This window comes from Delphinapterus leucas, chromosome 2 (genome assembly GCF_059928025.1).
Source record: "Delphinapterus leucas isolate spDelLeu-1000000601 "Yukka" chromosome 2, BTC_Dleu_Yukka2, whole genome shotgun sequence".
In the NCBI taxonomy this organism is placed as follows: Eukaryota; Metazoa; Chordata; class Mammalia; order Artiodactyla; family Monodontidae; genus Delphinapterus; species Delphinapterus leucas.
Genome location: NC_143130.1, coordinates 23,627,650 through 23,650,747, shown reverse-complemented (window position 1 = coordinate 23,650,747; position 23,098 = coordinate 23,627,650). Strand labels below are relative to the sequence as shown.

At 38.1% G+C, this 23,098-nt stretch overlaps 1 protein-coding gene across 1 annotated transcript in view; it reads left to right on the top strand.

The window, feature by feature from the left end:
* The window catches only part of TAF3 (TATA-box binding protein associated factor 3), a 153,258-nt gene that overhangs the window by 42,336 nt on the left and 87,824 nt on the right, over positions 1-23,098 (top strand). The gene's annotated exons all lie outside the window — the stretch shown is intronic.

Genomic DNA, 23,098 nt, shown 5'->3' with positions numbered 1-23,098 from the left:
TTTTGAGTCTTCTGTTACTTGGCATAATGCTGTTGAGATTCACTCATTATATATGTACCAGTAGTCATTACTTTTTATTGCTGAGTTGTAGTCCATATTATGAATATGCCACAAGTTTTTTATCCATCACCAGTTGATGGACCCTTTAAAAAAAGTTTTCGGCAATTACGAATAGAGCTGTTACATACATTAACGTGTAGGTTTTTGTGTAGGCATGTGTGTTCATCTCTCCTGAGTAAGTGTCTAGGAGTAGAATGTCAGGGTCACATGGCTTATTTGTCTTTTTATTATTGAGTTCTTTATATTTTCTGATCACCAGTCCTTTATCGTATATGCACATTTTTTTGGGCAAATATTTTCTCTCAGCCTTTGTTTTGTCTTTTCATTTTATTAACAATGTCAAGGAGCAGACATTTTAAATTTTGATGAAGTCCATTTTATCTTTTTTTTTTTAAATACTTTTTGTAGCTTGTGAAATCCTTGCCTATCCCAAGATCGCAAAGATTTTCTCATGTTTCCTTCTAGAAGTTTTATAGTTTTAGGTTTTAGATTTATGATCCATTTTGAGTTAATTTTTGTGTATAGAGTGAGAATAGGTTGAGGTGGTTTTGATTTTTTTGTTTACTTTCTTTGTGGGGTTGTTTTCTGTGTGTGTGTGCATGCGGGTGTCCTGTTGTCCCTGCACCATTTGTTGAAAAGTAACCCATTCTTTACTGAATTGCCTTGAGTCCTTTGTTGAAAATCAGTTGACCATATGTGTGTGGAGAGATGGTCTTTGATAAGACATTTCTTCACTGTTGTGGGAGAATCCTGTAGAAATGCAGAGAGATTCCTAGATCTGGTGAGGGGCCGGGAGGGAGTTCCCAGTTGTTGACTCCTGAGTGAAGCGTGATTCAGGGTGATGAGCGGAGAGTGGTGAGCCAGGAGTGAGCATCGGAAGGTTGAGGAGAGTGGAGACGGTAGGAAGAGTGGTTCAGAGAGAAGGAAAGCAGGCCGACCAGAAGGGTGCAGTGCGATTGTTGAGCTGGGTTGAGGGCCTGCTTTGAGGCTGGCAGTAGTAACAGGCCTGCCTCTGTTGTTTCACTTTTGCTGTCTAGCAGTTTGGTCGCAGGCCCATGGAAAGTGGCAACTGGGCTCATCTAGACTGAGGGGTTTTCACAGGCAAGAGTGAAAGAGAAATAGAAATGTTAGTAAAGGTATTTGTCTTGAATAGGTGATACTTTCACTTAGCTCAAAAATCAAAACAACAGAAGAAAGTACACACTGAGAAGGTTTCTCCCCTGGCTTTCCCTCTCCATTTCATTCCCTTCTGTTCCCTGTAGAGCACTTTTATGTTTCTCTTTGCAGTGTTTATTTATGCAGATAAAAGCAACCGTGACTCTTGTTTTACCCTCCCCCCATCATTTCCTACACAAAGTGCTGCATTCAGGGTACGCTGTCCTGCGCCCTGCTTTGCGCTTTGCTTAACAGTATATAGCCTCTTGCTCTTTCCCGATTGGTAGTTAAGAACTCTTGAGTCATCTTTGTGATGGATATGCCAAAATATTAATAGCAGTTTTGTTTGGAATGTAAAATAATTTTTAAAATGTTTTTTTGTATTTTCTAAGTTCCTTCAGTGTGCATATGTCACCTTTATGATTAGTAAACTTGGAAAACTAAATTTAGCTCTGTCAACAGATGTCTCCTTCGTGCCATCACCTTTCTGAGCACTGAGGATGTGGCAGCAAATAGAATAGGCAGAGGGTCCTGCTTCCTGGCGCTTGGGTTCTATCTCGTGTGGCCTAATAGTCACCAAAGAAGAAAAGAGGAAATGATGGCACGTGTTATGTGTGTAGAGATTTAAAAGAAGGGGTATGACTGTGACCCGCCCTGGGATGTCAGGGAAGGCCTCCTTCAAGAGGGGAGCATTTAGGCTGATGTCTCGGTGACCACAAGGAGGTCATAATCGGGGAAGAAGAGGTTACGAGGCAAGAGCAAGCCGGTGCCAGAGCGCGAAAGTAAGACTGGGATTGTTTTCCAGACCCAGAAACGAGGCCAGTGCCTCTGAGAGGTAGAGGGGTAGAAGATGCAGCAGGGGTCAGTCCTGACCTGGTACTCAGGGAGAAGAAGCAGGATTTTATTTTAAGTGCAACGGGAAACGCTTGAGGAGTTTTAAGAAAGAAAACAGAGCTATAGAAAAGGCTGCAGTTGACAGATGAGTCGGAGGAGAACCTGGAAAGCCCAGTTGGAAGCGACTTTGAAGAAAACCCTGCGGTGTTCAAGGCATCAGGCGGATGCCGAGGTGGAGGGCTGCAAAGAGTTTATTCATTGTTTTTCTGGTGCGCTCTAAAATGTAATCTACCCAAAATGGTAACTCCAGATCTAAGAGATAAATTCAATTTTAGATCAATATACAGTTTAAATTCCAAAGTGAAGAATGCTGTTTTTAAAGATGTGATTTCAAGTATACATTTAAAAGCTATTTTATATTTTAGAGTAGGGAACTAGTACTTAGTTACTTCTTTGAGAATTATTATGCTGATACTGAGAGTGAAATGCAGTGTTTAAATTGGAGCTCAAAAACAAATATTTCCCAACTCATTAAAAGAAAAAAAATAGCTCTGGCTCCAAATTAGCCAGGAAATTTGTGTTTTACTGTTACTAGAACCACAGTGTACGAGAATATATATAGAGATTCTGAAGAAGGTACATGCTCATTCCATATGGAGGAGATAGGGTGGCTACTAGAAATTTAAAGGAAAGGGTTATAGTCTTGCACTGCTCTGAATAGGAAGGAAGATTGGTGTATTTGTTAGTCAAAATGAAGAGTTAGATTTTTATTATATTGTTTGACAAGTGAAATATTCTAAAATAAAATAATAGAAAATCATGGTCCAGTAGTAGTAGGAAGAACAACAGTAGCACAGCTAGAGTGACCACTGAGGGACGGAGGCAGTAACACCGTGGTTAAACCCTAAGCCTTGTAGGCACACAAGTCTTGGGTTAAAATTCTGGAGTAGCTCTTTGTAGCTGTTTTATTGGATGAGATGGTTAAACATTCCAAGTCTCATTTCCTCAGTTGTGAAATATACATCACAAATATACATACCCTGCCTCATGGGGTAATGGAGAAGATGAAATTGTAGTCTGGGTAAAGATCTTAGCGCCCTGTCTTCTGGCCCCTAGAAAGTGCTGAGTAATCAACAATAATATAATTAATAATCACTCTAATTTTGTTATCTGTTTACTCATAACCCATAAGGAAAGTATTAATACCCTTATTTTTCTGATGAAAAACCCACTTTGAGAACTTTAAGAAATTTTCCTAAGGTCACACACCTAGGAAATGCAGAGGTAGGATTTAAACTTAAGAAGATCTGACTTCAGAATTCATGCTTTTTTTGTTTTGTTCTGTTTTGCTTTGCGGTATGCGGGCCTCTCACTGTTGTGGCCTCTTCTGTTGCGGAACACAGGCTCCGGATGCGCAGGCTCAGCGGCCATGGCTCGTGGGCCTAGCCGCTCCGTGGCATGTAGCATCTTCCCGGACCGGGGCACGAACTTGTGTCCCCTGCATCGGCAGGCAGACTCAACCACTGTGCCACCAGGGAAGCCCAGAATTCATGCTTTTAATCATAACTGCATATCATCTTCTAAAAAGATCCTTTTAAGATTAGAATTCAGATCATTGGATTCAGAGTTGAGAGTGTAAACCAACACATCATACAATGATTCCCCTATCTTGTCTGTTAATCTGAAGATTTCATACTATATTCTCATATCCTACTTCTATGTTAAAAATAAAAGCTTTATTATATAAGAAAGATATTAAGTAAAAAAAAATTTTAAACCCATATAAGAAAAGGAAGACATCACTTACAATCACACTGCATAATGGGATCCATCCTGATTTCTCCCCTGGGTGTGTGTATGTAGGTATAGTTCTTATTGGTTCTTTTTTTCCAAAATAAGAATACACCATGCATACTATGTTCTGATTTGGTTTCCTTCCCACTCTCTTATTTTATTATAAATGTCTTTCCATGTCTGTAACCTTATCCTAGTGGCAACTTACATTGTTACATTGTTGCATTATATAGGTGTGCCGGAATCCATTTACCTAACTCCTTGTTGTAATCTTTAGGTTGTTTAGAGTTTTTCACCATCTTAGCAATACTTTCATGAACACCTTTGGCCACATATCTATTTGCACTTTCTAATAATTTCCTTAAGAGAAATTCCTAGTAATAGCATCGCTGGATTGATTAAAAGGTTGCCACATTTTTTTAAAATAAATTTATTTATTTTTGGCTGTGTTGGGTCTTCGTTGTGGTGCGCGGGCTTCTCATTGCCGTGGCTTTTCTTGCTGCGGACCACGGGCTCTAGGTGCGCGGGCTTCAGTAGTTCTGGCTCGCGGGCTCCAGAGCACAGGCTCAGCAGTCGTGGCACACGGGCTTAGTTGCTCCGCGGCATGTTAGTATCTTCCCGGACCAGGGCTCCCTGCATTGGCAGGCGGACTCCCAATCACTGCACCACCAGGAAAGCCCGGGTTGCCACATTTTTAAGGATACATGTTCCAAATTGCCCTCCAGAAAGGTCACACCAGTGTGCTCTCCTGTGACAGCATTAGACCATTTCTCTTCCCTGACACTCACCTCTATCCTGGGGGTTATTTTTGATCGTTGCCAGCCTGGTGAAAAAGGGCTGTATCTTATGCCTTTGATTACCAGTAGGTGTGTTTATGAACTATTTGTTTTCTTTTCATTGTAAATTGCCTCTTTTTATCCCTTGCCCATTTTATCATGCCTGACTTCTGAGTTTTGATTGGTCCAAAGAAACAATTTTCAGGAGTTTAAATTCTTGGGTGGACTATATTTGATTTCACTTTACAAACAGTTAAATTTAGGGATTTCAGGTGCACATCCTTTTTATTTTTTTAAAGATCATGAGGAGAAATGACAGATGGTCTATAGTAATATAGGTATCAGAAAAGGCCAAACAACTTGCTCTAAGGATTTGTCTTCTTCCCTCCTACATGTTAAACAGAGACATAACTTTGAACTCAGTCTTATGAGTAGGAACTTTAAAAACCCTGATCCCAAGAATGATCGATTGGATCCTTTCCTTTTTGTAATCCATAATTCCTTCTTTAATTTTGAAGATCTTCACAGTCATCGTTGCACTGTTGTGCTTTAAAGTACATACCAATTCTGACCCTTTCAGAAAAAATCCTCAGATCCATCAGGATATACTCACTCCATTTTCACGTCTAATGTAATTCTCTGCTGCTTACATAATTATTTCTGTTTCTTCTCTTCCAGTGGTCAGTTTGAATACAGTTTCTTTCCTAATTGAAGATATTTTCTGGTGGTTCACTATAAAAGCAGTGTTCATAATATAAATTGTATTTTTCTGTTTGACATCCATTATAAAATTGAAAATTAACTGCTACTGAGAAATGGGGGTTTTTTGTTGAAGAAGAGTCCAGTGGTAACTGGTTAAACCATCAGCTGAACTCTTCTCACTTGAAAGTTTTAGCCCTTGCCCAGCAGCACAACTGGAGACATTTCTGCCTCTTCCTCTTTTTCTCAAAGTCTGTTCCTTGGACCTCTCAACAACCCTCCCCCTGCCCCCACCACAGACTTTTTACCCTCTTGCTTGACAGTTTCCTGCTTGTGGCTTCCTTGTTCTCTATCCCTTCCTCTACCCCGTTCTCCCTCCCACCTGGATTTAAGTTGCTGAAAGACTGTATTCTGGGCATCACCTTTCTTGAGTTTCATGTTATATAAAACAAATTGGTTTCCTACACAGTTACGAAGTTCTTGTACTGCTTTTTAAATTACAGTTTCCATAACTTAGATTGTATGTATCTGTGATAGAAATAAACTGTTTATAAGGAAAAACAACAGGAGAGTTTCTTCAGCTCTAGATGTAAGGAATAGATTATTTTTGCTAGATTAAAAATTGTAATACATTGAGGTCTGTTGATGTACTTGTTCTTAAACTCTATTTTTTTAAAGTTTCTATCTTACAATGTAAGATTCAAAGATTTTAAAGTACATGTAACTTTAAGTCTCATACTGTGATTTCTTGTAAATCAGATTTCATGTGTGGTCAAGTTTTTTACTTCAAATACAAGAACTATAATAGTAACGACGGTTGTTTTGTCATTGAGATCCATATGCTAAAAGTAAGCATAGATTGTTAATTGTTGCTGAAACCAAGGGTATTCTTACAGAAGCACTTACTAGTTTAAGAAATACTAGCTGGTTAAAATAAATAAGTACGAGAAATAAATTTTCTCTGAATCTAAGTTGATTACTAATAACTATTATCTCGATATTATGACATCTTATGCATGATGGACAGAATTAGGTAAAAATTCATAGAGTGAAAATTTAGTTTCTTGTACTAAATATGCAAATTTTAGATTAAGAAATATTATTTACAAATTATCCAAATATTTCTAATATTTATCATTTAAAAAAAAACATTGTCTTATACCCAGATGGTATAGTTGTAAGCCGTATTTCTTAACTTTAGTTATTTCAAAACTCTAAATTTCATTAAGAAGCTTTTCAAATATAAAGTTAAATATTAATTTGGGTTTAAAGTGACACAAGTTGAATTTGATTATTTATATTAAAAGAAGGCAGCAAAATTTTCAGCAATTAAAGTTCGGTCCGGCTTTAGTTTCTGAGTAAAATGTTGTTTTTCTCTGCAAAGTTTGACACTTACCAGTAGAGGGCACTGTTGTAACACGGTAGATGTGTTTTATTGATTCACTAACTCCCCCATCTGCTTTTGCAGTTTGGAAAGTGTTTTTAAAAGCAGTGTTCTCTGTGTAATTAAAATCAGTTCCCTATATAATTAGCAATGGAGCCTTATTCTTTGTGGCAGAGTTTGTGGATGGTGATTTTTTTTTAGCCTGTACTCTTCTATAGCCAGTGCCAAAAACTATTAAAATGCAGAAAGTTATATTGTGGTTTATCAGCACTATATTGTAGATGGAAATATACAAAATCACAGTGTTTTATTTAGGTGCTCTGAGCAAATTATTTGATAGGAAACGTTTAAAATTCCTGGTTCTATCTTGAGAAATAGCAGAGTTAATGTGCCATAGTAATAATATCTTGTGTTCAGGTGCCCTGAATAATAATAGAGGACAAGGAATTCTTGCAGGGTTTTAAAAAATGTATCAGCATTAGTGTGCTGCTTTAAGAAACCACTGATCTACTTAGCAAATTCTCTATGTAATTTCTTTTTCGTGCCTTTTTAAAGTCGAACTACTGATGTAGATATTTAGCTACTGAAATAGTGAATATTAAAGCACAATTAAAGTTAAACCTCCCTTTCTGAAAGGAACATAAATGTTACATAAAACGACAGTAAATGTGCATTCACTGCCTGGCTGCCTTGGGAAATGTGGGGGGGGCAGGGAGGTTTGAGAAAATCCAAGCCTGAATTTGAAGTTGTCAGGGCTGTGATTCATAAAGTCATAATTTATCCATAAATCCCAAAGTAGCTTAAAACACACAGGAATCTTATTTGAAATCAAATTATAGATTATTAGTGATATAATTTTCAGGAACTTAAAAAATTAAGTAATAATTTAATGTGTTTGGAATTAATTTCATTCTATGCTTTAATATTTGTAAAAGAAAAGTATTTGAGAATTAAGAATCTTAATGGTTTAGTTTATTTTTAAATCTTTAGTTGGCAGCCATGTGAAATTCTGGAATTAACTAGCATTTTCTTCAAGTTTGGGGTTTTTTTTTTTAACTTTATGTAATACTCTAGTTAAGGGTCTAATCGACTTGAAATTGTGTTTATCTCAAAACAGGCCTTTATTTTAAAAGGTGAAGAAGGACTTGCATTGGCCTACTTTATGTATCGTATCACAGACTTTGAAAAGCTGTAATGTTGATTTAGCCATTCACTCTGACAATAAAAATGCGGCGTAAAACTTGAGAGAGGAGTAAGATGGTTGAGGGGAGCTACCAATGTAATTTTTTTAAAAAAAGCATTTAGAAATATCTTTTATGCATTTTATGGTCACTATATGTATATTTTTAGAATATTTTAGAGGAATTGGAGCAAAGCGTGAGCTGAAGATTGGAATGCGCCTTAAGAAAGCTCTGTCATTTCCCCCTAAATTCCCCTGACGTTGCAGATGTCGGAAGACCTAGTTTTCTCCCCTTCCTCCCATCAGTCCCACACTGTGCTTTAGGTGTGTCAGGAGACAGATGAGACCAGGTGTTTTGAAGAAGCAGCCACATGACAGAGGATATATAGAAAGTGTACTAGTTTCTTGTTAGGCAACTAAAATATTAGGTCGATTAAAGAAAGTAACTTAATGCTATTTATCCATAGATATAAAGCTATTGTCTTCTCATTGCTTATGACCACAGTGAGAGTAAAACAAGTTTTCATTTTGTGGAAGCCTTTGTATCGAGTGCTTACAGTTCCTGTATCATCTTGGTAATGATTATTGCTGTGTTTCCCCCCTGGAGAGGCCATCACAGGTTTTAGTTGAGGCTATTTGTATTCAGCAAGGTCAAGATAAGTTTTATCTCTCCAGATAAGTCAAGCGCATTAGGATCGATAAGTAATTGTAAAATGCACTGAAAATATTATTGCCACGCTCTTAACGAATTTGTAAAGCTGTAAGCTTGTCATATAAAATATACCTCTTACTGTTTTTATTTATTTGTATGGAGCTCATGAGTGCAATTAATTTTACAAGCATTTTAAAGAAGAGAAAAACTGAGGAACAGATTAATGTTTTTAGAAGTCCTTAATTGCTCTAGATTTAAACCTGTACTGCCGAAGTTTTAGAGGCTAATTTTTTTAAAGAAATGCAAAAGAATAAATATTACAAGGCATTTATAAATTACACATATTAATTGAGTTTACTTGTTAAGATAACCATTTTTATGAAGTTATATATATCTTTACCTCTGGACTTTCCTGCAGAAATCAGATTTCTGCTTCCTTGGTTGGGGGATGGTGGTAGGAAAAAAAGACCTTATACTTAATCAAGAGATGATGGTGAGTATTGCATTATTTTGGCACTTCTGTTCTAACCCAAAGATATAAATAAGCTCTACATGTTTAAAGACAAAAAGGATTTTTTGTTGTTTTTTGTTTTCTTTCTTAACTCAGAGGAATACTTTTATGACATATGTTCATGAATATATTAGAAAACGTAGGCTCTAAAATGTTACGTTTCGTCGTAATATTTTTTTCAGTTAATTTTCTGTGGGAAACAGGACCACGATGTTAGGAGAAATGTCAATTGAAGTAATTTTCTCTCAAGGTGCAGATTACTTGGAAGAATTTTCCCCAGATTACTTGCCTACAAATATCACATAACTATCGAGAACACGTATACTAAAGAAGTTATATACTGAACTTGAGTCCCTTTTCCTCTTCAGTAGTCTTATTAAAAAGAAAGCCTTTCTGAACTTCGTGGGTTTATAGTTTGGAATTACGCTGCCCCTGCTTGCATTCATATTTCTTAATTCTCCAAAATGCACTGTTTTTCCTTTAGCACTCAATTAAAGGTACCAGTTTGTAAGTTTTCCTTGTTTTAAATGAAGCTTGCTTATCTGAGCCATTAATTGAAATAAGGACTGAAAGCAGCCTTCATGTTGATTTTAGGTATTATTTATCAGTCGGTATTTATATGGTAGTAAATAAAAAACGCTATTGCTCTCATAATTGTCCCTTCTTACTTTTTCCCCCTCTCTCCATACTTCACACATTGTTTATTTATTTAACCATTTAAATTGAAGGTAATGTAAACATCTGGCACCGTTTCTGGAAATTGTAACCGTTTTCTTTGAAAGTTCCTATAAATGATGGTCTCTGAGCCTCACATTTATTAATCTTTCTAATATGGTTCTACATTTCTACCTACTTAGCCATTTCTCTTTCTGGCTGAAGAATGACACTTTTCCCTCAACGTTAGGTCAATTTGTTTTATTGCTGGATTGGCTAGATTGTGTTATAACAAAGAGAAAATCCAGAGGTGTGGAGGAAGGTATGGCCAGCTCTGCTGAGAGCAGACAGGCTGTATTGTAGGGTGAGTGGGACCAGGACAGCGGCTGGCCTCAAGGGGAAAAGCAGTTTGAAATAGTTCACTGTTTCTTCAACAGTTATCTTTGTATGGTGGTCGTAATGCAATATTAAGAAAATTAGAGCCTTAAAAATAGAACAATGGTCCTTTTTAAATATATCTAATTTAGTAAATTTGCCCACCATCTCTGGTGTCTAATTACTCCAAACAGAAGAGAAAAAGGAGAAATCCTATCTACCGACAGAAAAGTGCGTTGCAAAAAGTGGCACGTTTTTACTTCTTTTTGTGGAGAACATTTTAATTCTACTATCATCAGGAGGGCAATAAAAGCAAACTTGGTTTCAAAAGCAAATAAATTTTTTTCCCCTCACAGAACTGTTTTACTGACAGAATATAGTCAAACTCCAAAGAAATGATAGTAATCTCATATTACTCTTAAACTTTAAATTTTATATTTACCAAAAAAAAAAATTTTTTTTTCTTCCTTCTTACTTACGGTTTGTCTCTCCTGTATAATGAAGGGAGACACCTAATGACCAAAAGGTAAATGTGTATAAATTAGTTGGTGAAGTGATTGATATTTTTCTTTTCTTTGTTCCTAAATAGTCAAAACAGAAAATTTCAACAAGAGAAAGATGAGACTGTTGCTTAGGGACTGTTGCTTAGGGTTAATTTCCTAAAATAATGTAAAGTGCTTTTTTTTCTTTTTTTTTTTTAATTTAAAAAGATTGTTACTGGAAAACAGTGCTTTACCCGCAATGTTCAGGAATCTCCGTATTCCTGATTGTGGACCTTGTCATCTCTAAATTTAATCATGAACAGTCATCTAGAGGTATTTTATTTTGAATGAAATGGGCCATGTGCAGGTATTTTAAAGTGCAGATTGCTTTCGAAAAGTTTTCCTGTTGGTTGTGTTAAGAATTAAGTTTGAAGGAACGACTTATTTATTGTCACAAAAGCTACTGAAATGCTGTTGTCGGAAATGCGTTTATCATACACGTGGGAGGGAGAAGCCAGTCAGAGTCTCACATGTTCATGAACGTGCGAGCTGTGCACAAGGTCACGGGTATTAATTGTTATGTCACGTTTTGTGCACTTAATTTTAATTAGCTTATTTGAAAATATAAATGTATTGTCCTAAAAGCTGTAAAAGCTCTTTGGTTACTTTCTTTACCTTTGGAGTATAGCCAAAATCAATTATTTTACTGAAATCTTTATCTACACTTTAACTTTTCTGCCACCTATTAAAACTATTTTTTCACCTCCCTCCCCCAACAGATTGCTTAAACATTGAAAGTGCATGATTCTTCCTCCAGACTTTTTCCTTGTACTGGAAATAGGACGGTGCTAAACCCATCACTTTTACTTTGATTTGCTTCCTTTATCTTTAGCAAATCTAAATAAAACTGTCATCCTGATTTTCAGATCTCTCTTTGAACTTCCTTTACCCAAATTGCTCACTTTCCTATCGGCTTACTCCTTTTTTTTAAAAATGGAGATTCCACATCCAATGTTTATTTTTTCCTGTTACTATTCTTTTTTTTTATTTTTAAAAATACTTTTACTGTATAACTTACTACTTGTTACTCCCTTTTTGTAACTACAAACTTCGTTGAGAATCTTACAGAAAAATGAGAAAATTGTCAGCCTTTGAGTCTTTAGGAGTAATTAATACTGACTTTTTAAATGTTTTAACGATACCTGAATTTGTAACCTTAGAATTCATTGGTAGGGATTGAGGAGGTGGTAAGGGTGTGGATACCTAGTAGGTTTTTTTTCCCCCCACATTTGAATGTTTTTTACATAATTAATTTCTCGGTATTTTAAAAACTTTCAGTAAAGTAGGTATACACACTTATTAGCCCAGAATAGTCAACAAAAGTTTTTTTTTTTTAAGTTGGAATTTCTTGCTCAGTTCTTAAGACACACAGAAAAAAATTAAACTACCTGTTTACTTAATTCCTAAATATTCAGAATATGAATGAGAATATAATGAGAATATAGCATAATGTATTATTAGAATTTTCAAATACTCTTTTAATAAAAAGTAGAAATACTTTTCTTTTATCATTATTATCTTACAGTAAGAGAGTCTAAGAATCATAGAACTGGAGAGACCTCTGAGATTACAACCCTTCAAGGTAAAAAATAAGGTGGTTCAGGCTCATAGTGATAAAGTGACCTGACTAAAGTCTTAAAAGCTAGTTAGTGACAGATGGAGATAGAATGAGGTTTCTTGGTTCTTACTCCACTTTGTAAAACTGCATGATAAATTCAGCGTCCCTCTTTCCCTTCACATGCCCCCAATACACCACGTATGTTGTTTTGAGAAGGGCCTGGCTAGAGAGGTAGTTCCCATAGTGTGATGACAATTCAAATGTGAAAAACATTTGAGCTAATGTTTCTGTCTTACCTGTCACGGTTTCCTTTCAATGACTTTTATTGTACTTTCCAATTTGGCATTTATTCAGTAGACATTTATGAGTACATACCATGTGCCACTTTACTGCAAAACGATAGGTCACAGATAGTGTGCCTCTGACCTTCCCAGGCTATTCGTTGTTCTAAAACATGCCTTTAAAAAGAATACAAGACCATCCTATGGATATACCCAGGAGCAGATCTTGGTTTTGTGAGGCTTAAAGCTTATACAACTCCGGGAGCCTTCTTTAAGCAAGTAATATAAAATAACAAATACAAAAAAGCAGATTCAAATTCCTATTGATGGTGGAATACACACACACACACACAGTCACACAGTGTGGAATATTATATGTCAATGAAAAATGATCTCCAACTACAGACAATATAGAAAAATCTCTCAAACATAGAGTCAGTGAAAGAAGCCAGACCAAACACAGCACCGCTTCTGCTCTTAAAAGAGCGTGTGATGGTGACCTTGTAGAGGGTAGGAGGGACTGGAAGCATAGGATGCTGGTAATGCCCGTCTCTTGATCTGAGCGAAAATTCGTCAAGCCATATGCTGTAATATATGTACTTTTCATATACTTATTATATTTTAATAAGAAATTTTTAAAAATTAGATATACAGCCTTAGGGAAATCCAAGGGCCATTAGCTTCATGGTAAACCTCCCTCTAGATACACTGTAATAAATTCAACCAGTTTACTTTTTTCAGACATTTAGGCTGCTTCCAATACAGATATCCTTGTGAAGTTAAAAGTTTAAACATTTGTAATTTTATGAAATGTTAAATATGTCCATGTTTGGGTTTTTTGTTTAAATACTGTTTCCAAATAGCAGAATAACAAGGAACTTTTATTTCCTTTCTCCATTTTCATCCTTTTTATTTTAAGAAGTTATACCTTTGGCATAAAATTACCTTGACCAATTTTAAACATTAAAATGTACAGTACTTGCAAACTTGTCTATGAAAGATTTTTGGAATTATATGCTATTAATGAAATGCAACCTTGCATTTCACTTGGTTACATACTAATACATATTTGATTATATATATTTATCTTGTATAGTTTTGAGTCCAAACCACTTTCAGTTTATATTAAGTGAAATGATGATGCTCACCCTCATCTTTGTCACAAGGTTAAGATGAACAACAACAAGGAACTGTTTTATTTGGAAAATGGCACAGTTATTATTTTAGATGATATTTAGAAATTTATTGTATTAACGAGCCACCAAATGGACTCCTAAAAGAAATACAGCGTGTAACCACAGGCTTTTAAAAAGTAAGATAATTCAGACAGCATTCAAAATAATGGGAGATGTTTTCAGGATATTTAGTTTTCTACCTCTACCTGTTAGGTAACTTGCTTTGTCTATCTAATGGACCATAGTTATTTACCTTTCTGGCTTTATGTGTGGCTTTTCAACTATTGTTTTAATTCTGGTTTTGTTTCTTAGTTTTAGTCTTACCAACATGTATCATTACAGATAAAAAGGCATGTAAAGAAAAATACATACTTGGATTTAAAAATTTTATTCCTTCTACTTTTGGGGAAAATAAAACCTCAGTTTCGGAGAGGGCCTTCATTTGAAACATTTTTGCACATCTGAAAACAAAAAATATTTTCTAGTTAATGTGATCATCTGTATATAAGGTCTGATGAGGGTCTGGAGGGAATTAGTGGATGTGAGAAATCAAAAATATACAGTATACAGTTATTCCAACCAATACCCCTAGCACTATAAAACAATGCTTAAGAGAACTTAAGTAAACAGTTGAGTAACAGAAGCTGTGTCAGAATTTTCCTATATTGCCCCATCCTCTTGGATTGTATGATAGGTATCTGGCTGCCATTAGTTTCCTTTGAGAGCAATTTCTTATAAATGCATTCATGTTTCTAGAACAAGCTATTCTACACAGAAGAAATTGTTTCTTCCTGTGCTTTAAGTTCCTCTTCTGTGTGCATTTTCTGAATGGTTTCTGTTCCTGCTAGCAAGGTTACCAGAAGCAACTCCTTACTACTCATCACCGAGCTATTTACATTGTAATTTGGCAAACATCATTGCTGATGGTGAGTAATATAAAATATCTAACGTTTCAACTGTATAACCCATTCATATTAACTTATCTACATTTCTGCAAATCCAGCATATCAGTGTTCACAGGGACAAAGAGATAAATTAGGGCGAAATTATTCACCTCACCAAAGGATTCCCTTAAAAAGTTAGGTCTTAGAAGATACTATGTTCCCACAGTGTGTTGCAATACTGTGGCATACCTTAAGAATCTTCAGTTATATTTTAATACCCTGGGTCCCTAACCTTTAAGAGCTGCCTTTAATTAGTACCTCTGTGTCAGCAGTATATAAAAATTCCAGAATTCCCTTTTAAAGAACCATATGTTTTATAAAACAGGGTGATCTAATAATTAAATTAGGAAGGAGATAAACAAAAGACTCCTGTCTCTCAGACATATAAAATGGACAAAAAAAAAAAGAATAAAATGGACGGTGGGTTTAATGCAAAATTTAGCAATGAAGCATGAACTTTATAAATAATTTGTTTTTTATATCAAATATGTTTATATATGTTTTACAAATAAAAAGAGCAAGACACCCCCCATTTCTAGAGAGGTCATCAAAACGTGATAGAGTAACAATTGTGTGTTTAAATGTAATGAAAAAATTATCCTCAAGGAAGCATTCCAGGATCAAGTTGGCAGAGTGATAGGATACAGTAGAAAGAGCTCTGACCGGGAGTGGAGGGGAGTGGGGGGGAGGTTAGGCCTGGGTTCTAGTTCCAGCTTTAAATCTAATTCACTGTATAACTCTGGATGAGTTACTTACCTCCTCTGCCCTAGTGGACTTTTTTTTTTTTTTTTAATTACAGAACTGCATTTTGTGATTCTTAAGCAGAGATACTCTCACTAGGGACTGTTTATATTAGATGTTGATCGGCTTCCATAGGAGTTGTTCCTGTAACTTCACAGGTGTGTCATAGGATGAATAATGGAAAGAAATAGTAAGGTCAGTTAAACAGCTATGGATTGGGTACTTACAGTGGGTTCAAAACTATAAATCAAGCAGGTTTGATTTAACCACAAGTCTTCACAAAAACAGCTATTTCCTAAAGTGGGGGGGGCATTATATATTTTACTGGATTGCAGGGAAACACAAATTTATTCAGATTTTGGAAAATTAGGTATAGCTTGTGGCATTGCGCAGAGTTCCGCTTACTGGAGAATATCAAAGAAACATTGGTCTTAGCATGTTGGATTTGGAGGTTTGGTGATTCCAGCACGTGCATTCAGATATACCATGTGTCAGTGGCAGGCATACAAATACTCCACAGTCCTTGCCTCTAAGAAATTCACAGTCTGTGCTAGGATCTGAGAAGCCATCTAGTCCACCTACTTCATTTTATAGTGGAGGAAATAATATTATTAAGAGGCTGAGAAAAGAAATCTTCAAAAGCAAGAAGATGAGAGCAAGAAGTTTGGTCTCGGGAAAAAAAGAATGTTACCATTAAACCTAAAGTTGGTAGAAAGGCTTTAAAAGGATTTAGGGAAATAAGACTGTAACCACAGGAAAAGGCACATAGGTTTGATAGGTGAAAAATACACAGGGCATAGATTGAGACTCAGTATAAGGAAGAACTGTCTAACAGTTACAGCTGTCTGAAGATGCAGTGGTTCATATTGGAAGGGGGTCGAAGGAGTGAGCGAGTCACACCGGTGGGCTTCGGGAACTGCCCAAGAGAGCACTTGAGGTTCTTGCAAAAATATTAAGCAATAGCTGGTTTAATACACTGGATGATTTTGTTTTACTTTCTACTTGGAGATAATCTTGGACTTACAGAAAAATTGTAAGACTAGCACAAAGAATCCCCCATATATTCTTTACTTATATTTCCTAAACATTAACATCTTACTTCATTTGCTCTGTCATTCTGTTTCTGTGTGTATATATATATATATATACATGCTTTCTTTTGTCTTTTCCTGAACCATTTGAAAGTTGCCAACAAGATGCCCTTTCATCCTTAAATATGTCAGTGTGTATTTTCTAAAAACAAGAAATTTCTCATATGTAACCTCAGTACAGTCATCGGAATCAGGAAATTAACATTGATATAATGGCATTATCTAATTTACAGACCATATTCAAATTACATCAGTTGTCCCTATAATATCCTCTACAGCAAAAGAAAACAAAAATGTTTCTGGTCCAGCATCCAGTTAGGAATCACATGTTGCCTTTAGTTGTCACGTCTCTTTAATTTCTTTAATTTAGAACAGTTCCTCAGTCTGTTTTTGCCTTTCAGTGACCTTGCTGTTTTTGAAGAGAATAAGCTACTTATTTTGTAAAATGTCCCTCGATTTGGGTTTGTCAGATATTTCCTCATGAGATTCAAGTTATGTGTTTTTGTCCAGAATCCCATAGAATAGTGGTGGTGTGTTCTCGTGGGTCGTGTGAAGAGCCCAGTTGTGTTGATTTCATGTTGACTTTCCTTGGTTAAGGCAGTGTCTGCCAGGTTTCTCCACTGTCAGGTTATTATTTTTCTCTTTGTCATGGCTAACTTTCTTGTGGGGAGATGCTCTAAGGTGATGTAAACATTCTGTTTTTCACCCAGTTTTATACACCACTTTTAGCATCCACTAATGATTTACACCTGGACCAGTTATTAGCATTATAGTTGCTGGATGGTAAATTTCTAATTCTGTCCTTCCTTCTACATTTATTAGTTGGCATTCTACTCTAAGGGAGCTTTTTCCTTCTTTCTCACTTACCTATTCATGTATTTATATCAGTGTACACTTGTGGATTTTTTTTTTACAGCTGTGTTTTATTTTATTTATTTATTATTATTATTATTATTTGGCTGCATTGGGTCTTTGTTGTGTTGCGCGGGTTTCTCATTGCAGTGGCTTCTCTTATTGCGGAGCACAGGCTCTAGGCGTGCGGGCTTCGGTAGTTGTGGCACGTGGGCTCAGTACTTGTGGCACACAGGCTCTAGGGTGTGCAGGCTTCAGTAGTTGTGGCTCGCGGGCTCTAGAGTGCAGGCTCAGTAGTTGTGGCGCACAGGCTTAGTTGCTCCGTGGCATGTGGGATCTTCCCAGACCAGGGATCGAACCCATGTCCCCTGAATTGGCAGGCAGATTCTTAACCACTGTGCCACCAGGGAAGTCTCCACTTGTGGATTTTTATTTTAATCAGTGGTTATACTCCATGACTGTCGTCATTTATTTTGGTACTTAAATTGTCCCTGATTTGGCCCACGCAAGGCCCTCAAGCTGCCTTGGTGTTCATTGACATGTTTCCATCATTCTCGGAGCCCTTCGTTACTCTCTGGCCCAACAAGATGATCCATCTCTTCTTGTACTTCCCAGCTCTAGCCCAGGAGCCAGCGATTTCTCCAGCACCCTGGCTCCTTTTGTGGAAGAATGGAATTTAGAACCCAGGATCTGGGCACTAGGACTGACCCCTGCTGCTACGGTGTCCTTTCTATTAGGTGCTCTTAGCAGACAGAGCTAGGAAATGCATTCATGTGCACGTACAGACATCTGTATCTGTTTCCATAATTCTCTCTTCAGAGTAATAAGAGCAGGAGTTTATACTGCCAACTCCAAATTGGATCCAAAAGCACAGAGTTTATTCTCTTATTTGCTTAACTCTAGAGTATGTGGAAAGGAGCTTCAGAATTGCTAACCCATAGCAGTGTGGGAAACAGTCCTACTAACTAGATTTCAGTTTTTGTTCACAGTTATTTTATTTTTTTAATCTTTAGTTTGAAGGTATGTAGTCAAAATTTTGTGTTAAAAGTTACTGGAAGGGCTGGAGGGTTATTGCTTATTTACCAGCTCTAGAGTTTCTGTTTGGGGAGATGGAAAAGTTTTGGAAATAGATAGTGGTAGTGGCTGCACAGCATTGTAAATGTAATTCATGCCACTGAACTGTACACTTAAAAATAGTGCAAGTGGACCTCCCTGCTGACGCAGTGGTTAAGAATCCGCCTGCCAATGCAAGGGACATGGGTTCGAGCCCTGGTCCAGGAAGATCCCATATGCCACAGAGCAACTAAGCCCGTGTGCCACAACTACTGAGCCTGCACTCTAGAGCCCATAAGCCACAACTACTGAGCCCGTGTGCCACAACTACTGAAGCCCGCGCGCCTAGAGCCCGTGCTCCACAAGAGAAGCCACCGCAATGAGAAGTCTGCGCACCGCAACGAAGCGTAGCCCCCGCTTGCCGCAAATAGAGAAGAGCCCACGTGCAGCAACAAAGACCCAACAACGCAGCCAAAAATTAATTAAAAAAACAAAGTACCTCATATAAGTGGAATCATACTTAAAAAAAATAGTGCAAGTGGCAAATTTTATGTTATATATATTTTACCACACACACACACACACACACACACACACACATCGCTTGGATTGGTCCCCTTTTCTCCTGTCGACAGTATAGGTATGTGTGTTATTCATTGGAAATAGAGTTAGGTTCATTTGTTTCTATTTATATTCCTTTTTAGGCTTTTCCCCCATCCTTGAGGTTTCTTCCTTATGTAAAATATTAACGTGGCTCCAACAATTTGCAAGTGTCCTCAGAGAAGTGTCGCTCCCTCATTTTATCTGCCCCACTCCCCATCCTTTCCTCTTGCTGCCACCACCCCGTAGGTGACACTGGTCACTCATCCCGTTGGTGACCATTCTCATGAGCTTCTGGCTTACCCTTCATGTCTCCCGTATATTCACTTTCTCCTTTGTGTCTCTTATTTGATTACAAGCGTTTTTAATTCAAATACCTCTGTGCCTTTGCTCTTGTTCCTCTGGTGCTGTATCCGCTCTCCCCCAGATGACCAACCTTCCTTCCCCACGAGGACAAGCGCACCTGTGTTTTCTCCCATCAACAGGCGCCCCACCTTCATTAACACCTTTTCTCCACGGGGAGCCTCTTTGAGCTGAGCGCTCTCATGGGCACTGCCCCAATGATTATTTCTGATCACCTGTCCTCGGGTTTTAAGTTTGAAGAACCCCGTCTAGGCCAGATCTTCCCCGTGTTGATGCTTTTGGATGAATCGGCCACATTCAACGTGACCAGCCGCCCCTCCCCTCCTGCCGCTGCCCCCTCCCTCCCCAAGTGCTGGCATCACCTGGAGCTCCGGTCCCTCTTCTGTTTCTCAAGCAGTTTCTTTGCTTTCTCCTACCTCTTTCCTTTATTACTGTCCTTCCATATAAACCTTTTAAATTTTTTTTCCCCAATATGTAACTATTCCTGTTTTCTTTCCTCACCATATATAATAACAGAAGAAAAGTGTGGGCTTTGCACTCCTAGACCTGGCCGAGAACTCTGGCCTGGCCCCTCAATAGCTATATGGTTCTCTGAGCCCCTGTGAACTCAAGCTTCCTTATCAGCAAAGTGAGGGTAATCATATCTCACAGAGTGGTCGTAAAAGTTAAATGAGATAACGTATACATCATAGCACATAGCAAACATCCAATAAGTGTTCATCTCCTTCCCAGTTCCCCATCTTAACACTAATATTCACTTTACTTTCAACACTTATAACCTGATCTCTGCTCTCGAGTAACTTCTGTCAGTTTTATTTAGGAAGTGAAACTTATACTCATGACATGAATAGGAAAATAATATAAACCGGAGTAATCACATATTGAAATTATTTAAAATATGTTCTTTAAGAGTATCTTTAAATTTTGTTTGAAATGTTCTCTTTTATATAAGGGATACAAGCTGGTGGAGGAAATGATTAGGGAAGCAGAATATAAAGCAGTTTCTGGATGGATACCATTGTTAAAGGGGTGCTAAGGAAAGTGAAGTTACACCGGGACTTGCCGTCTTACGTAAAATAGTGTAGCTCTGAGGCTGGCATGAAATGCTGCTTACAAAATTGTTGCGAGTGTGGAGAGAACTTTTTGTGATCGCACAGAGTCAAGAAAGGCTTTATCCTCGCGGTGAAAAGACTCCGTGTGTAGCTCTTCTCTCTTTTCCTCTTTCTCTTCTTTTTTCTTTCCCCACTTCTGTTGCTCATAGGGAGAGGAAGCAGGAGATCAGAGAGCAGAGTAGATGAAAATGCAACATAAGACTTTTCCTGGTGATAACTGTGAACTGTTTAGGAAGATGAATTGACTGCCTGGGACTGAAACAGATAAGAACCCCAGGAGAGTTTTGATGCTGAATCATCTGAAGTCTGAGAACAAACCTCAAGAAAGGCTTTTCAATCCATGCTAGAATTGGGGGTGATAAAGACAAAGTTAAGGATTAGAGAGGAAGATACCTGATTGTACCCTTAGGTTATTAAAATTCTTTATAATTTTAATTGGCCATTTAAAACAGAACGCCAGAGGAAATTATAGAGTTGAAAAGTGAAGCATTTAAGTCTTAGATACCAAATCCTCCATGTGAGCTCTTTCTTGGTCAGTGGTTCCAGCTCCATTCTGCAGAGCAGTAATAGAGTAACTTGGGAGGCCTTTTTATTTCTATTTACTTATTCATTGAATTTTTAACTAATTAATTAATTTTTGGCTGCATTTCGATCTTCGTTGCTGCGCGTGGGCCTTCTCTAGGTGTGGTGAGCAGGGGCTTCTCTTGCTGCGGAGCACAGGCTCTAGGCTCTCGGGCTTCAGTAGTTGTGGCTCACGGGCTCTAGAGCGCAGGCTCAGTAGTTGTGGTGCACGAGCTTGGTTGCTCTGCGACATGTGGGATCTTCTCGGACCAGGGCTCAAACCCATGTCCCTGCATTGGCAGGCAGATTCTTAACCCCTGCACTACCAGGGAAGTCCCTATTCACTGAATTTTAAAATTCACCATCTGTTATGGAAAATTGTTATGAAAAGCTAAATAGACTTAACCACATTTCGAAATCAGATTCATCTCATACATCTCAGTGCTAGACAGGCCTGTAAATTTTCAACCTTTAAATTTGTGCTAGTTTGGGGGACTTTCTTAAATAGAGATTTCTAGGCCCTTGAATCCACCTTTTAGAATGCCGCTGCCATTGTGGTAAACTGACTCACCTGGCCAGCATCAGGTCCATTGCTCTGCATCCTGTCACCTCTCGTTTCCAACTCTTTCTCTCTATCCCCCCTTCCCCAGCCTGCAGACACTCTCAGATCTCTCCCATCTTAAGAAAAATGTTGAAAGCCCTTCTTCAGCTGTCTTCCTCTAGTCCGAGAGCCATGCCCCTTCCCTCTGGGTCTCCCCCATGTCCATGCTTGTTCAAGGGCCCCCATCATCCATCTCATTCCCATGGTAGAAGCCCATGGGGTCCTCTGACATCTTCTCTTTCGCACTCTTCTAATCAGCTCTCTCTCGAATTCTTGTCAATTCTACCTCCTAGACATGAAATCCATATTCTTTTCTGACCCCAAGGGCCCAGTTCTCATTTCACAGCTACCCTTCCTCCCTTCTCTGTCCACCGTACTGGGCTAGAGCAGTATTTCTGAAATAGAGATCTGGTTACTTCTCTACTTGAAGTTCTTCAAATTATTCTGCCTTCCTGATAAAAATCAAAGCCTTGGCCGTGGCAGGTAGGATGAGCCTCACCTTCCATCACCCCCCTTTGCCCTTTACTCACTTCTTCTTATCTGCCTGCTGAACTTCTATATCCTTTTTAGGATTTAACCCCTTTCAAGTTCTCTCTGACCTCTCCTTGCTAGCCAGGCCTGGCTGGGTGCTCCGAGCATCATGTTCCTGTGCCTGTGCTGGTGCCTTATCACTCATGAGTGAGCTCCTGCATCTGTGCTCCAGGTCCCAGCTGAGTCCATAGAAGCTCTTATCAGACCTCAGCTGGTCAGTTCATCACAGAAAAGAAGTTAAAGCGGAGAATTGTTTAAAGAAAAGATTCATATATGAAAACTGTAACACTTGATACTCAGTTGAGACATATAAATGTCCCTCCACCTGGCTCTCTCAGTGGGGTCAAGGCACAGTGAGTGTTGGTTGTCTGGTTGGATTTTTTTTTTTTTTTTTTTTTGCGGTACGCGGGCCTCTCACTGTTGTGGCCTCTCCCGTTGCGGAGCACAGGCTCCAGACACGCAGGCTTAGCGGCCATGGCTCACGGGCCCAGCCGCTCCACGGCATGCGGGATCTTCCCGGACCGGGGCACGAGCCCGCGTCCCCTGCTTCGGCAGGCGGACTGTCAACCACTGCGCCACCAGGGAAGCCCTGTCTGGTTGGAATTTAACATGACTTTTCTTGCATCAGACACCCTCTGGTACATCATCTGTGATCTCCAGTTTTACTTTCCTTAAATTGAAGTTAGAACTTTAAAACCTTGCAAAGTAATCAGTGCAGAATCCTTCTAGATTTTAACTCCTAATGCTTCTAGTTTGTTTTTTAAATCCTTGCCCACACTTATACAACAGACATTTTCCCCCCAGTGATGGGTCTATATTGAGCCTTCCCGAAGCGTGCAATTTACTTTTTGTTAGAAACAAAACACTTTTTGCACTCATATCTCCTTGGTTAATATTCAGTTAAGCAACATAGCTGCAGTAACAAGTACAACTGGCAAGAACTAGTTTGAGAACAGCACAGCTGATTTTTGGTAAACACATAGCTCAACTAGTGGAGGCCAATATTTATGGGACTGATG